This window comes from Ahaetulla prasina, chromosome 11 (genome assembly GCF_028640845.1).
Source record: "Ahaetulla prasina isolate Xishuangbanna chromosome 11, ASM2864084v1, whole genome shotgun sequence".
In the NCBI taxonomy this organism is placed as follows: domain Eukaryota; kingdom Metazoa; phylum Chordata; class Lepidosauria; order Squamata; family Colubridae; genus Ahaetulla; species Ahaetulla prasina.
In genome coordinates this window covers 21,498,535-21,512,829 of record NC_080549.1, presented here as the reverse complement: position 1 = coordinate 21,512,829, position 14,295 = coordinate 21,498,535, and the positions used below count along the sequence as shown (strand labels likewise).

The following is a 14,295-nucleotide window of genomic DNA, read 5'->3' as shown; positions in this document are numbered from 1 at the left end:
CGCCAGAACAACTAGACACAAGAACAGTTTTTTCCCGAAGGCCATCACTCTGCTAAACAAATAATTCCATCAACACTGTCAGACTATTTACTGAATCTGCACTACTATTAATCGTCTCATAGTTCCCATCACCAATCTCTTTCCACTTATGACTGTATGACTATAACTTGTTGCTGGCAATCCTTATGATTTATATTGATATATTGACCATCAGTTGTGTTGTAAATGATACCTTGATGAACGTATCTTTTCTTTTATGTACACTGAGAGCATATGCACCAAGACAAATTCCTTGTGTGTCCAATCACACTTGGCCAATAAAATTCTATTCTATTCTATTCTATTCTATTCTAAAATTCCTTTTTACTTACTCTTTTTATGCATCCAAATTATGTTTATACTTTTACTTGTTATGTTATATATGATTGACAAAATAAATAAATAAAATACAAAAATAAGAGAATCTTGCAAGGCTGAATGCGATTCCCCATTTTCTCCCTCTCTTCTCCCTTTATTTTCATGAGAATTAGGGGGGGAGCTTTGTGTGAAAGGCAATTTCTTAGGTTACAGTTCTGCCCAGACTCAAGTTTCTTTTATCTGATTGTTGTCTTGGTAATGGCTCTTCCTCTTGTTTTTCCTTCCCTCATCCACAATACCATCAAACAGTAATGCTTAAAAAAATGCATTTTATTTATTTATTTATTAACAAAATTTATATAGCTGCCTTCTCACACAAAATGAAATTAACTTCCAGGAAAAAGACTCTAGAAGTCCCTTTCTCTGACATGCAGTCCATAGACTGGTGCTCACCTATGAGGGCAGAGCTTTTACAATATTAATGTCCATCAAGATGAATGCTATTAGGATTGTTGTAGTGACTGTCAGAAAGATGAAACATTCAGATGTGGATGTGGAAAGCCATGGACAACTTCTGGAATATCCAAAGGTGTACAAATATATAAACATTTAACTGAAAAATTAGTCTGCCTGTCATCAAGCATATTTGAGATCATCAGCCCTCTCTGCAATAGTTTATATTTTAGCTAGTCAATTTTTGCAATAATTAAATGAAAATGACAAGAATTGAATTGTGCCTATCAATTGTGTGTGTGTGTGTTTGTATATGTACACACACACACATCCAGAGAGAGAGAGAGAGATCAGACAGACAGATAGACAGAGGGCTGTTCTGCAGCTCCAATCATAGCTGATTCAACCGAACTCAGAACGGACAGACACGTCCAACGCGAAAAGAAATAGCTCCGGAATTACTCCTATAGAAGAAGCCATCCATTCTAGAAAGAAATACATTCTTTTTTTTTTTCCTTTCCCAAAGGACTGGCCGATCGCCTCATCGGATCATTAAGACTCGCGTCACCGTTCTTCGGGGCTTGATTGGAGAATGGCAATCGATCCATGCAACGGAGGATCAGCATCCCCGGAAGGTGGGCGTGTGATGTAAGGCTACCGAATGGGGCTAGGCGAGGGACGGGGGGGTTCTGGGAAGAGAAGCGAGAGGGGATTTTTTTTTTGGGGGGGGGGGGACGAGTCGGATGCCATCCAGCCCTGGCGGTGGGTCCTGGCCCTGGGGGCATGCTGTCCTTTCCCCCTTCTCCTGATTGGGGAGGGAGAGAGGGGGTTGCAAAAGGGTTGCGTTTTCACGCAGCATCAGCAGCATCTCCAGTCCTTCCAGAGCGAGCCCGGAGCTCCCTGCTGGGCCACCCCCGGAAAGGGCTTTGGGGCGGGTGGCACAGGATTGCACGGGGTGGGGGCGATTGCAAGACTACATACACTCGCCCCATTTTAGGGGTTGCCTAAGGAGGCTGCTGCAATGGGTCCTTTCCTTGCACGGAGGGGGATTGCAAGCTCATCATCATCCCCTCCCGCCCCCCCCCCCTTGAGATGCAACAGCCGGTCCTCCCCCGGCAGGTCTTATAGCAGCCCGGGTTATGGGAGAAACCGTCTCCCCGTTTCGCTGCCATCGCCGCAGCTGCAACCTCGGGCTCTTTTGACGTTTGCAAGCCGGCTTCTGGCTCGCCCCGCCCGTTTCTCCTCCCAGAGGTCTGGGGGGGGAACGTCCATCACGCGAGCCCCGCGGCGATTGGTTCTGCGGGCCGGCAGATCCCGCCCCGCGCGCGCGCTGCTTTCCTCGCGCGCCCTCGCTCAGCCATTTTAAACGGCGCGAGGCGGCGCCGGTGGCGGGTGAGGGGGAGGTTGCGTCGCTGCCGCTCGGAGAGCAGCTCGAACCCCGCAGGACCCCGCTTCCCTTCACGGTGAGTCCGGGCTAAAGCCGGAGGGCGGAGAGGGAAGGCGGACGGGCGGGCGGGCGACAGGGGAGCGTCGCGCGCCGTTTCCGTCTCTCCCGCCCTCCCCGCTTCTCCCGCGGTCGTCGGGATGGGGCAGCCGGCGCTCGTCCCCGCGTCTTGCGTCGGTCGGGAGAGGCGGACCCGGCTGGCTGGTCTCCCTGCCACGTGCAGGCGGCGGCGGCGGCGCCAGGATGGAGCAACCCCCGCAGCCCCACTGGGCTCGATCCGCCCCCAAGCGGGGGTGGCTGGAGGCCTTTCCGGGCAGGGCTGCCTCCTTTTCCCCGCTCCAGCTTCCCCGGAACCGGCTCCTTTCCGGAAAGCCGGGCTGATTCACGGGTGATGCCGGGTACTCGAGTGGGCGCACGTGGGAAATGGGCTTTTCCCCGGGCCGCGGGAGGAATTTGGCCAGGAGCCCGAGACGTGGTTAATTAATTTATTAATGGACTGGTGACCCATCTCGGCAGAAATAGGGAGATTCCTCGCTCTCTCTTATTCTTTATTCAGCATATGGCAGATGCGCCGAGATGGGTGTGGATTTACCTACAGGTGTCAGCCTCTGTTTTTCCTACCTGTGTAGATGCTCTGATCCCTATAGAAATACAGGCAGAGACCATACAGGTGCAAATACCTACGGAGGCAACGCACAGCATGTAAACTGCCATGCAGAGAAGGTATTTGCATGGGCAGTGATGTGATATGTGTGTATGTATACATGTGTGTATGTACATACACACACACATTCATGGACAAACTATCTCTGCTGTGTTGAAACTACTTTTTTTTTTTTAATTTGCATTTATATCCCGCCCTTCTCCGAAGACTCAGGGCGGCTTACACTATGTTAGCAATAGTCTTCATTCTATTTGTATATTTATATACAAAGTCAACTTTTATTGCCCCCCCAACAATCTGGGTCCTCATTTTACCTACCTTATAAAGGATGGAAGGCTGAGTCAACCTTGGGCCTGGTGGGACTTGAACTTGCAGTAATTGCAAGCAGCTGCTGTTAATAACAGACTGCATTAGCAGCCTGAGCCACAGAGGCCCTACTTAATACATTGTAATTTTTGTTTTAAAAATTATAACACTTTTATAGGTTTAACTTTTTTTACTGTCCTGGTGCTGCCTTTCATGAGATCGTAAGATGGACACCTATATGAATTTTTTAAAAAATTTGCATTTATATCCCGCCCTTCTCCGAAGACTCAGGGCAGCTTACACTATGTTAAGCAATAGTCTTCATCCATTTGTATATTATATACAGTCAACTTTTATTGCCCCCAACAATCTGGGTCCTCATTTTACCTACCTTATAAAGGATGGAAGGCTGAGTCAACCTTGGGCCTGGTGGGACTTGAACTTGCAGTAATTGCAAGCAGCTGCTGTTAATAACAGACTGTCTTAGCAGTCTGAGCCACCAGAAGCCCAGAGGAATTTGACAAATTAAATGTGTGTGTATATACATACATATATACATACACACACATCAGAAGATTGGTGAAATATTGAACTGGCTGCATTGTTAGGCTGCCTGCTCTTCTCCCAATATTTGTTTATTTTTGGTTTTTTATCATTTTAAAGCCATTACTAATACTAATAATTGTCTTGTAAATACTGTTTTTATCTTGGTTGCACGTGCTCAGAATCACGTATTTATGAAATAATCAGACCTAGATTTGACAAATGTGTATGTGTATGGATATATAGAGAGAGGGAGGGAGGGAAAGATGCCGTGTTAATTAAAAAAATTTTTTTTTATAGATGGCTTTTAACCCCTTTAACGTAAAAGAAGATCTGGCTATGCTGAAGCAAATTCCATAGTTTAATGATCTGAAAGGCACAGACTGATATTCATCCATCTCCTAAGAGTACACTTCACCCAGATACAGAAAGGTAGAGAGTTTGACTGTTTCCTGAGGAAAGAAACTTTTGAAAATTAAATGCTTCCTAAAGCAGGTACAGATGCTGGATCTGTTGCTTGATGAAGTCTGTTGCTTTGCTGGTGGAGAACCCCTCCCTCATAAAGGGTTTCCAGAGAGCTCAAATCTGTGCCAATCTTGGAGATATATTAATTTTCTCTCACTGCGGTATCTGAGAAGAATCTGAACCTACTCTTGAAGGTTAGAACCTACCAGGATTTTGGTAGAACTTGTTCCTGTCTCTGTCTTCAGTTTCCTATCTCAGTGAATCTTTTATGAGAGCATTTCAAAAGGGATGATTGCAGGGTTTCTTAACCTTGACCACTTGATGATGAGTGGACTTCAGCTTCAGGAATTTCCCACATCATCTACTTACCAAAGTTGAGAAACGCTGACTTACTGTAACAGAAATGTTTAAAAAGATACTATGGTAATTTAAACTGCTAATTCATCCTGACATAATATCCAGAATGTCTTAATGCGTTAATATCCTGACATATCACATCTGATCATTTTGAGGGGACAAAAAGTTTCTATGTATAATTTTATTTAGAATACTGTAATAGTTTTAAAAAATGGGGAGGGAGTATTTTTTTTTGGTCAAAATTGTTCCTGCAGTTCTTCCTTTTGCATGCTTATTTGAAGACAAAGCCCCATGTTGAAGCCCAGTCATTGACATAGTAATCTACTTATAAAATAGATCTTGCACTTAGAATTTTGGCAGTATTTACACAGATGGTTTATGGCTGGTACATTCAGTCTGACAATGATCTTACTAAGAAAAAGATACCAAAAAGTACAATACGATACAGGGCATGAGGGGAATAAATAGATTTGTTCTTCTGTCTTGCAATTGAAAGGCTGGTGGAAAAAAACAAGTTTTCTGTTCCAATAGGGCATATACTTAAAGCAACAGTACAGGTAGTCCTTGACTTACAACAGTTCATTTAGTGACCATTCAAAGTTACAGCGGCACTGAAAAAAGTGAGTTGTGACCGTTTTTCACACAACCATTGCAATCACATAATAATGTGATCAAAATACAGATGCTTGACTACTGGTTCATACTTATGATCGTTGCTGTGTCCCAAGGTCATATCATGTGACCTTCTGGCAATCAAAATCAATGGGGGAGCCAGATTCACTGAGCAACCAAGTTACTAACTTATCAATTGCAGTGATTCACTTAACAACTATGGCAAGAAAGGTTGTAAAATGGGGCAAATTTCACTTCATAAATGTCATACTTAACAACAGAGATTTTGTTCTCACTTGTGTTCATAAGTTGAGGACTACCTCTATAGCATACTTAACTGTCCAAGAGAAAATTATTATGTTAGAGTTATGTTTTATTGTTTGTTTTTGTTTTATTTGTTTTATGTCTCATCACCTGAGGTTTTCTTTTAACTAAGGAGACTTAGCAGCTGAGCAGATGCCTACTTAGAAAGAAGGCCTGGCTGGTTCAGTGGCACCTGGTCCCAGTGCCCATGGAGTCACCAGGGGCTGGGCTTGTCTTGAGGGACCTTCATTTTTGTGTGCACATTGGCTTGGGAGTGAGCCTCACTAAGCCAAGTAGCTTTAGTTCCAAATCCATACATAAAGTCATTTGTTGATGTTGTTCTTACATTTTAATAATCTGTTCAGGTTTTATTTGAGGTTTTATTCCCTCTTTGAGGAGGGAAAATAAATATATGCTACCTTCATAGCAATACGGCTGATTGAGTATTCAGTGACTAAAATAAATTCCTCCCTGTTCTCGAAAGGGCTCTTAGATTATTTGATAATGAAATTTAAAAAAAATAACAATGAAAGGAATGTTCAGTTAGAAAACAATGGTGGGAAACGAGAGATGAAACAAATGTACAGACGAAGAATCCAACGCCATCTCTAAAGATGTGAAAACTGGAGGAAGGCCAGTTCTTTGAGAGAAAAACAACAAGGAAAGCAAGAGAAATAAAGGAAGGAGCAAATCTGAGTAAACACAGGTAATCCTTAATTCATGATTGGTCACTTAGCAACCGTGTGAAGTTACAACAGACCTTCCCCCTCCAAAAGCTACTTATGACCCCATTTCAAACTTATAGGTGCTACAAAGCCCCAGTCATTTGTCCTTATGACTGACTATGAAGAAGCTGCAATAGACCCCTGCTTATCTCCCCCATATTCCCCACCCCAGGTCCCTGCAGCCTGTGGCCTGCTTTCACCCCTCACCAGGTTTGCTTAATCCCTTTGGGGGGTTCATTAAGCAAGGCAATCATGTCGCCCCACTTAATAACCTGTCACAACTTGTGACCGTAATGAGCAGGCTCCATTAATACTCGTAGTTCAAGGACTACCTTGAGAGAAAATTCATGAGAACATCAGTAGCGAGGACCAGTGTAGGCATCATGTAATGAGCAAAGCTGGATTAGGGATTGCATTCTAGCTGTTGGGGATGCCTATGTTGCTCCTCCAGGATTGGTGCTGGTATTTCTAGATCTGGCACCAGCTGCTTTTCCAGGGGATTTACTGATGCAGTAGCTGAGTAAATAAATGCAAAATCGCATTGTTACAAGCAATGTATTCTTGTCAGTATGACGAATAGGAGCAGATGAAATAGAGCTGTTTTCTTTGTGAGACAAAGAGAAATGAAAGTATTATGGAAAATAGAATTTGATTGGGAAATCTTGCCTATTGCTTGTGCTTTAGATATGGCATGAAGTATGCAAATCCGGACTATTTTTATCTTAGACCTCATTCATCAATTACCGTGCCCTGCTGTGTTATTTTTCCTTATTTTGCTGGGCCTTATTCAGTTGCTTATATTTTCTTCCATACGTTGAGGCAGGGTCTTAATTAGATTCCAGATCAGACACGCCTCCCCCCTCCCCCATGAGCTTAACCGGACTTCTATTTTTTCATTCCTAGGATCTCAAGGGGGATGAACCCATTCTTTATCATCCTTAGAGATAGTCACATCTGTCTCAATTCAGATGAGCTGGCCCCCTCGTGTCCTTGGTTGCTCACGGCACAATCTCTTCCTTTTCACTCCCCCTTCCTAGACGCAACTTGGGAGGCTGGGCTCCCGGATGTGGCCTGATGCTGATGTAACAGGCTGGGAGAAAAAAAAAAAAAAGACCTGGAAAATGTGATTCACTTCTTAGGAGAATCCAAGGTTGTATATTTCATCTTGTCAATTAGGATAAGAAAGAACACTGCAGATCTAACAAGTGGGAGGAGCTTTCTTTCTCCAAGGATAAAAGAACATCCTGTTTTTACCTTTCATTGGAAACCAATAGATTCAAGTGGCATTTTTGGATCTGACAATATAAAATTTCAGTTTAACATAAGTGCTGTATTTTGGAAAAGTGGAAAGCAACACAATAGTTTAGTTTGTGCCAGCATGTTATTAAATATACTATCTTATCTCTTGCATTACTAATGAACAGTGCGTGGTTTTTGTTTTTATTCCCAATCTTTGTCATCTTGCATCATCAAGATGCATCATCAAGACGCATAAGAAGCATCATTAATACTGTAGTTCAAGGACTACCTTGAGAGAAAATTCATGAGAACATCAGTAGCGAGGACCAGTGTAGGCATCACGTAATGAGCAGGCTCCATTAATACTCGTAGTTCAAGGACTACCTTGAGAGAAAATTCATGAGAACATCAGTAGCGAGGACCAGTGTAGGCATCACGTAATGAGCAGGCTCCATTAATACTGTAGTTCAAGGACTACCTTGAGAGAAAATTCATGAGAACATCAGTAGCGAGGACCAGTGTAGGCATCACGTAATGAGCAGGCTCCATTAATACTGTAGTTCAAGGACTACCTTGAGAGAAAATTCATGAGAACATCAGTAGCGAGGACCAGTGTAGGCATCACGTAATGAGCAGGCTCCATTAATACTGTAGTTCAAGGACTACCTTGAGAGAAAATTCATGAGAACATCAGTAGCGAGGACCAGTGTAGGCATCACGTAATGAGCAGGCTCCATTAATACTGTAGTTCAAGGACTACCTTGAGAGAAAATTCATGAGAACATCAGTAGCGAGGACCAGTGTAGGCATCACGTAATGAGCAGGCTCCATTAATACTGTAGTTCAAGGACTACCTTGAGAGAAAATTCATGAGAACATCAGTAGCGAGGACCAGTGTAGGCATCACGTAATGAGCAGGCTCCATTAATACTCGTAGTTCAAGGACTACCTTGAGAGAAAATTCATGAGAACATCAGTAGCGAGGACCAGTGTAGGCATCACGTAATGAGCAAAGCTGGATTAGGGATTGCATTCTAGCTGTTGGGGATGCCTATGTTGCTCTTCCAGGATTGGTGCTGGTATTTCTAGATCTGGCACCAGCTGCTTTTCCAGGGGATTTACTGATGCAGTAGCTGAGTAAATAATATGCAAAATCACATTGTTACAAGCAATGTATTCTTGTCAGTATGACGAATAGGAGCAGATGAAATAGAGCTGTTTTCTTTGTGAGACAAAGAGAAATGAAAGTATTATGGAAAATAGAATTTGATTGGGAAATCTTGCCTATTGCTTGTGCTTTAGATATGGCATGAAGTATGCAAATCCGGACTATTTTTATCTTAGACCTCATTCATCAATTACCGTGCCCTGCTGTGTTATTTTTCCTTATTTTGCTGGGCCTTATTCAGTTGCTTCCATTTTCTTCCATACATTGAGGCAGGGTCTTAATTAGATTCCAGATCAGACACGCCTCCCCCCTCCCCCATGAGCTGAACCGGACTTCTATTTTTTCATTCCTAGGATCTCAAGGGGGGATGAACCCATTCTTTATCATCCTTAGAGATAGTCACATCTGTCTCAATTCAGATGAGCTGGCCCCCTCGTGTCCTTGGTTGCTCACGGCACAATCTCTTCCTTTTCACTCCCCCTTCCTAGACGCAACTTGGGAGGCTGGGCTCCCGGATGTGGCCTGATGCTGATGTAACAGGCTGGGAGAAAAAAAAAAAAAGACCTGGAAAATGTGATTCACTTCTTAGGAGAATCCAAGGTTGTATATTTCATCTTGTCAATTAGGATAAGAAAGAACACTGCAGATCTAACAAGTGGGAGGAGCTTTCTTTCTCCAAGGATAAAAGAACATCCTGTTTTTACCTTTCATTGGAAACCAATAGATTCAAGTGGCATTTTTGGATCTGACAAAAAAAATTTCAGTTTAACATAAGTGCTGTATTTTGGAAAAGTGGAAAGCAACACAATAGTTTAGTTTGTGCCAGCATGTTATTAAATATACTATCTTATCTCTTGCATTACTAATGAACAGTGCGTGGTTTTTGTTTTTATTCCCAATCTTTGTCATCTTGCATCATCAAGATGCATCCTCAAGACGCATAAGAAGCATCATCAAAAGATTATTAAAGATGTATTGCAATATAAAGATAGGCGATTGAACATGTTTTTGCAATAAGCATGGTCTCTTTTAAGCCAAGCTTGATTCTTGGAGATAATATGGAGATGATCATATAATTTTCATAATAACCGTATGTGCTTTTTTCTGGCTTTTGAGTGATCTATACGATTTGGGGTGGCGGGGAGGCGGGCCCGCCGAGGTCTCGCGGATTTGTCGCCCCAGGCGGGCCCCTATTCCCGTGTCTGGTGGGCGGACGGCACAAACTTGGCGGGCTGTGCATTGGCGCGGGGAAGCCCTGGTGGTGCAGTGTTCCCGTTCGCCCTGGCCTCCGTCCTCCGATCTCCTGCGCTGGGAGCGAGCGAGCGAGCCAGCAAACGGCTCCCGGGCCCCGGGGACTTTGGCAAGGAGGAAGGTGGGAGGGAAGCGGAGCTGCCGGCTGTGGGGGGGTTGAGGGGCGTGCAAGAGGAGTGAGCGTGGAAAGGCCTTTTTGTGTGTGTGTGCGTGTGTGTGCGCCTGTGTGCCCTAGGGAGGAAGCGGAGCTGCCGGCTGTGGGGGTTGAGGCGGCAAGAGGAGTGAGCGTGGAAAGGCCTTTTGTGTGCGTGTGTGTGTGCGCCTGTGTGCCCTAGGGAGGGAAGCGGAGCTGCCGGCTGGGTGGGGGTTGAGGCGTGCAAGAGGAGCGCGCCTCCTCCTCTTCCTCCACGCCGCTCCTCTTGCACGCCTCAACCCCACCATCCCCACCCTCTCCGCGTGAAGGTCACCTCCTCCTCTTCCAGGCGGCGGCGGCGGCGGCGGCGGCGGCGGCAGCGAGCGCCACAGCCGGCAGCTCCGCTTCCTCCCACCGTCCCAGTCCAGCCGAACGGTGAAAGCGACATGCCGAGCGCCGCCCGCTTTCACCGCTCGCTGGATTGGGACCGGTCAGGTCAGCGGCGGGCGGGGAGCCGCCAGCCTTCTCGGCTGAGGGAGGGAGGGTTTCTGAAAGGGCTGCGGGTTGGAGGAGCTGCCGGGCCCCAGCTGGCCGTCCTGTCTCTCTTGCGAGCGAGTTCCTAAGAGCCGCAAGGATACCCAGTTCAAAGCAACCCGGGGCTCCTCCGTCCGTGCTGCTTGGGTCTCGCGTGGGGGCGGCCGGGCTAACGCCTGGCGTTTTGCCGGCTGGAAGCTTAACGCTGGGATGATGAGCCCAAGAGCGGAGCGGCTTTGAATTGCAACCTTGGCTGGAGTTTCGCTTCACCTTCCTGCATCGGTTGGCCTGAGGGCTTCAAGCGAGCCGGGCTGCGTGGGGAAGGCTACGGGTCGACAACCAAACCCCTGGCTCTACACGGCTGGGCGGGCGGGAGAAAAGGGTGGGTAGAAGGGGCTTGTAGGAAGGCTTCAGGCGCCCGAGCAGAGCTGGAGCCCGCCAGGCGGCTTTTCGAATCGTTGAAGCTCCCCCACATCCCTTCCCGGTGTGCCAGATGTGGAGCCCCTGGCAAGGGCCGCCTGTGGATGATGGGGCTTGGAACTCTGCGAGTCTGGAAGATCCAGCTTTCACCGTTGAAACCCTCCTCCCTCAGCCGAGAAGGCTGGCGGCTCCCCGCCCGCGCGGACCAAGCCAAGCGGTCCCAATCCAGCCGAACGGTGAAAGCGGAGCGGCGCCGGCATGTCGCTTTCACCGTTCGGCTGGACTGGGACCGGTGGGAGGGAAGCGGAGCTGCCGGCTGTGGCGCTCCGCTCCGCCGGAGCCGCCGCCGCCGCCGCCGCCGCCGCCGCCGCCTGGAAGAGGGAGGAGGTGACCTTCACGCGCGGAGAGGGTGGGGATGGTGGGGTTGAGGCGTGCAAGAGGAGCGGCGTGGAGGAAGAGGAGGAGGCGCGCTCCTCTTGCACGCCTCAACCCCCACACAGCCGGCAGCTCCGCTTCCTCCCTAGGGCACACAGGCGCGCACACACGCACACACACACCAAAAGGCCTTTCCACGCTCACTCCTCTTGCACGCCCCTCAACCCCCCCACAGCCGGCAGCTCCGCTTCCCTCCCACCTTCCTCCTTGCCAAAGTCCGCGGTGCCCGAAGCCGGTCGGTGGCTCGCCGCCGCTCCCAGCGCAGGAGATCGGAGGACGGAGGCCAGGGCCGGCAGGAACAGCCCACGCCCAAGAGGGAAAGGAGCGAGGGGGGGGGTGGCTGGGACGAGACCCCCACCACAAACACACACACACACGCCCCGTGAGACGTCTTGCTTGCATGTCACACACGCACCGCTCGCTGGGAAAAAAAAAAGGATGGATGGATGGATGGAAGTAAGGAAGGAAGGATGGATTGATGGATGGAGGCGACCGCTTTGAAGCGCAACCCTTCTCCCGCAACTAAGGGGGGGGTCAATGTTTTCCCAATCCTAGGGTGTGGGAAACAGTCATTCTTTCTTCCTCCTAGTCTCTCCCGAGATCGCACTGCAGCGCCCACCACCCCCAGCCGGCAATCTGAGCCCGTGCCATGGCCGGCGTGGAGGGTGTGGTGGTGGTAAAACGGCCAGGAGAAAGCTTTCGCTCTTTTCGAGAGGTCCTCTTGGAAGGCTGCCTTGGAAAGGGAAAGTGGGGAGGGGGCAGAGATTTCTCCCTCAAAGGTCCCCTTGGAAGGCTGGGTTGGAAAGGGAAAGTGGGGAGGGGGCAGAGATTTCTTCCTCGGGTCCTTCTAGAGTCCTTGAGAAACTGATATCATACAAGGTTAATAAATTATACTCCTCCTCCTCATTGATGAGTTTTTCATCCTGAAATTGATTGAAACAGTGTACCATCATATGCTGCCATAGTATAGTGTTAACAACATCTGTAAAGATGATATATGAGCATGACACTAAGTTTTTTCTATATTTCCCTTTATTGAAAAACTTCCATCATGCTTCTTTCTGAAAACAAAGGTCATTATAATATACCTCATTATATATTTGATTTGATGATATTTCAGTTAATAAATACCATTTAAGGTGTTAAGCTTCTTTTCTTTTTCAGCAGCAAAGTGAATTACAACTTTAAAGAACTTTATTACTTTATATTCATTTATTTTAAGTATAGATTTTAGATTTTTAAACAAATATGTTTAGAGCTTTTATATCTTTCAAGTTATTCAAATTATCCCTCAGCAGGTATATAATGGCATCCAATTCCAATATCATGTTGGGGCTTTTGAGCAAGGGAGGAGGAACGTGAGCACCGCCTTCGCTGGCATTCCGGGATTTCCTTTGTTTAGAGCTGGGAATCCTCCTTCCCTTTTGCACTCCCTCCTCCTCCTCTCTCTCTCTCTCTCTCTCTCTCTCACACACACACACACACACACACACACACAGACTTCTAAAGTCGATTGGCACAATGAAAGGCAAAGACCACAATTGTTTTAAGAAAGAAGCTTTAGCAGGAGGGGATGGGAGGGTGTTTTAAGTTTTGGCAAACAGCCAGGCCAACTGTATTGGAGAAGGTCACACAACTGGCCTTAACATTTTAGCTGCTGTCTTTTCCTCACACTTGGGTTTAATGATATTAGAGACCCTTATTGCCCTGCCAAAAAAAAAAAAGCCACCCCAACGTCTATGAAAATTAACCTTCTCTGCCAAGAGACACTGTGCAGGGTATTTTCACTATTGGTGTGCATACAGGCTTAGATTTGTGCTGGGTTCTTAGTGCTTAGAGCACTGACCTTCAGAGGCACCCTGGTCCCTTGGAAGCTAAAGGAGGACTCATTTTCATGCTTGCAGTTGTATTGTCAATTTCTGTGAGACAATGTTGTTGAAGTAACTCACTCACTCATTCATTCATTCATTCATTCCTTGTGTGTCCAATCACACTTAGCCAATAAAAATTCTATTCTATTCTATTCTATTCATTCATTCATTCATTTTATTTTGTCAAATACATATTAAATAATTATATAAATATAAGCATGAATTGAATACATAAAAGGAATACAACTAAAGGGAACATTAGGACAGGGACGGTAGGCACGCTGGTGCTCTTATGCACGCCTTACAGACCTCTTAGGAATGGGGTGAGGTCAATACTAGATAGTCTTTGGTTAAGGCTTTGGGGATTTTGGGAAGAGACCACAGAGTCAGGTAGCACATTCCAGGCATTAACAACTCTGTTACTGAAGTCACATTTTCTGCAATCTAGATTGGAGAGGTTCACTTTTAAGTTTGAATCTATTGTGTTCTCGTGTATTGTTGTGGTTGAAGCTGAAGTAGTCATTGATAGGAAGTACATTGTAGCAGATAATTTTATGAGCTATGCTCAGGTCATACCAAAGGCGGCGTAGTTCTAAATTTTCTAAAGCTGGGAATCCTCCTTCCCCCTTTTGCACTTTTATTGTTTTTCGTTCAAATAAATATTCATGTTATTTTACTTGGCTCTATCTTTATTTTTTACATTGACCAGTAGCTGCCTCATTTCCCACCCTCGGCTTATACTCGAGTCAATAGTTTTTCCCAGTTTTTGTGGTAAAAATAGGTGCCTCGGCTTATATTCAGATCGGCTTATACTCGAGTATATACGGTAACTTACTTGCAAGAATTCTTGTATCATTTACAGCTTTTATCTTTGATAGTAATATGGTTTTGATAATATGTAAAACTATGGACATAATACAGCAGCTAATTATGGAGGGAAACATTCTTTTTTAGAAAACTTACAGACTGTAAGCCTTAATTCTTAAAAAAAAAAACCACTGTTCTCTAAATCTTT

The 14,295-nt window shown here is 46.0% G+C and overlaps 1 protein-coding gene across 1 annotated transcript in view; it reads left to right on the top strand.

The window, feature by feature from the left end:
• The first annotated feature begins 2,117 nt into the window (after positions 1-2,117).
• Positions 2,118-14,295, top strand: part of ACSL4 (acyl-CoA synthetase long chain family member 4) — a 56,497-nt gene continuing 44,319 nt past the window's right edge. Inside the window, exon 1 of the mRNA XM_058154719.1 lies at positions 2,118-2,273. The gene's annotated coding sequence lies outside the window, so the exon portion shown is untranslated. The remainder of the gene's footprint in view (positions 2,274-14,295) is intronic.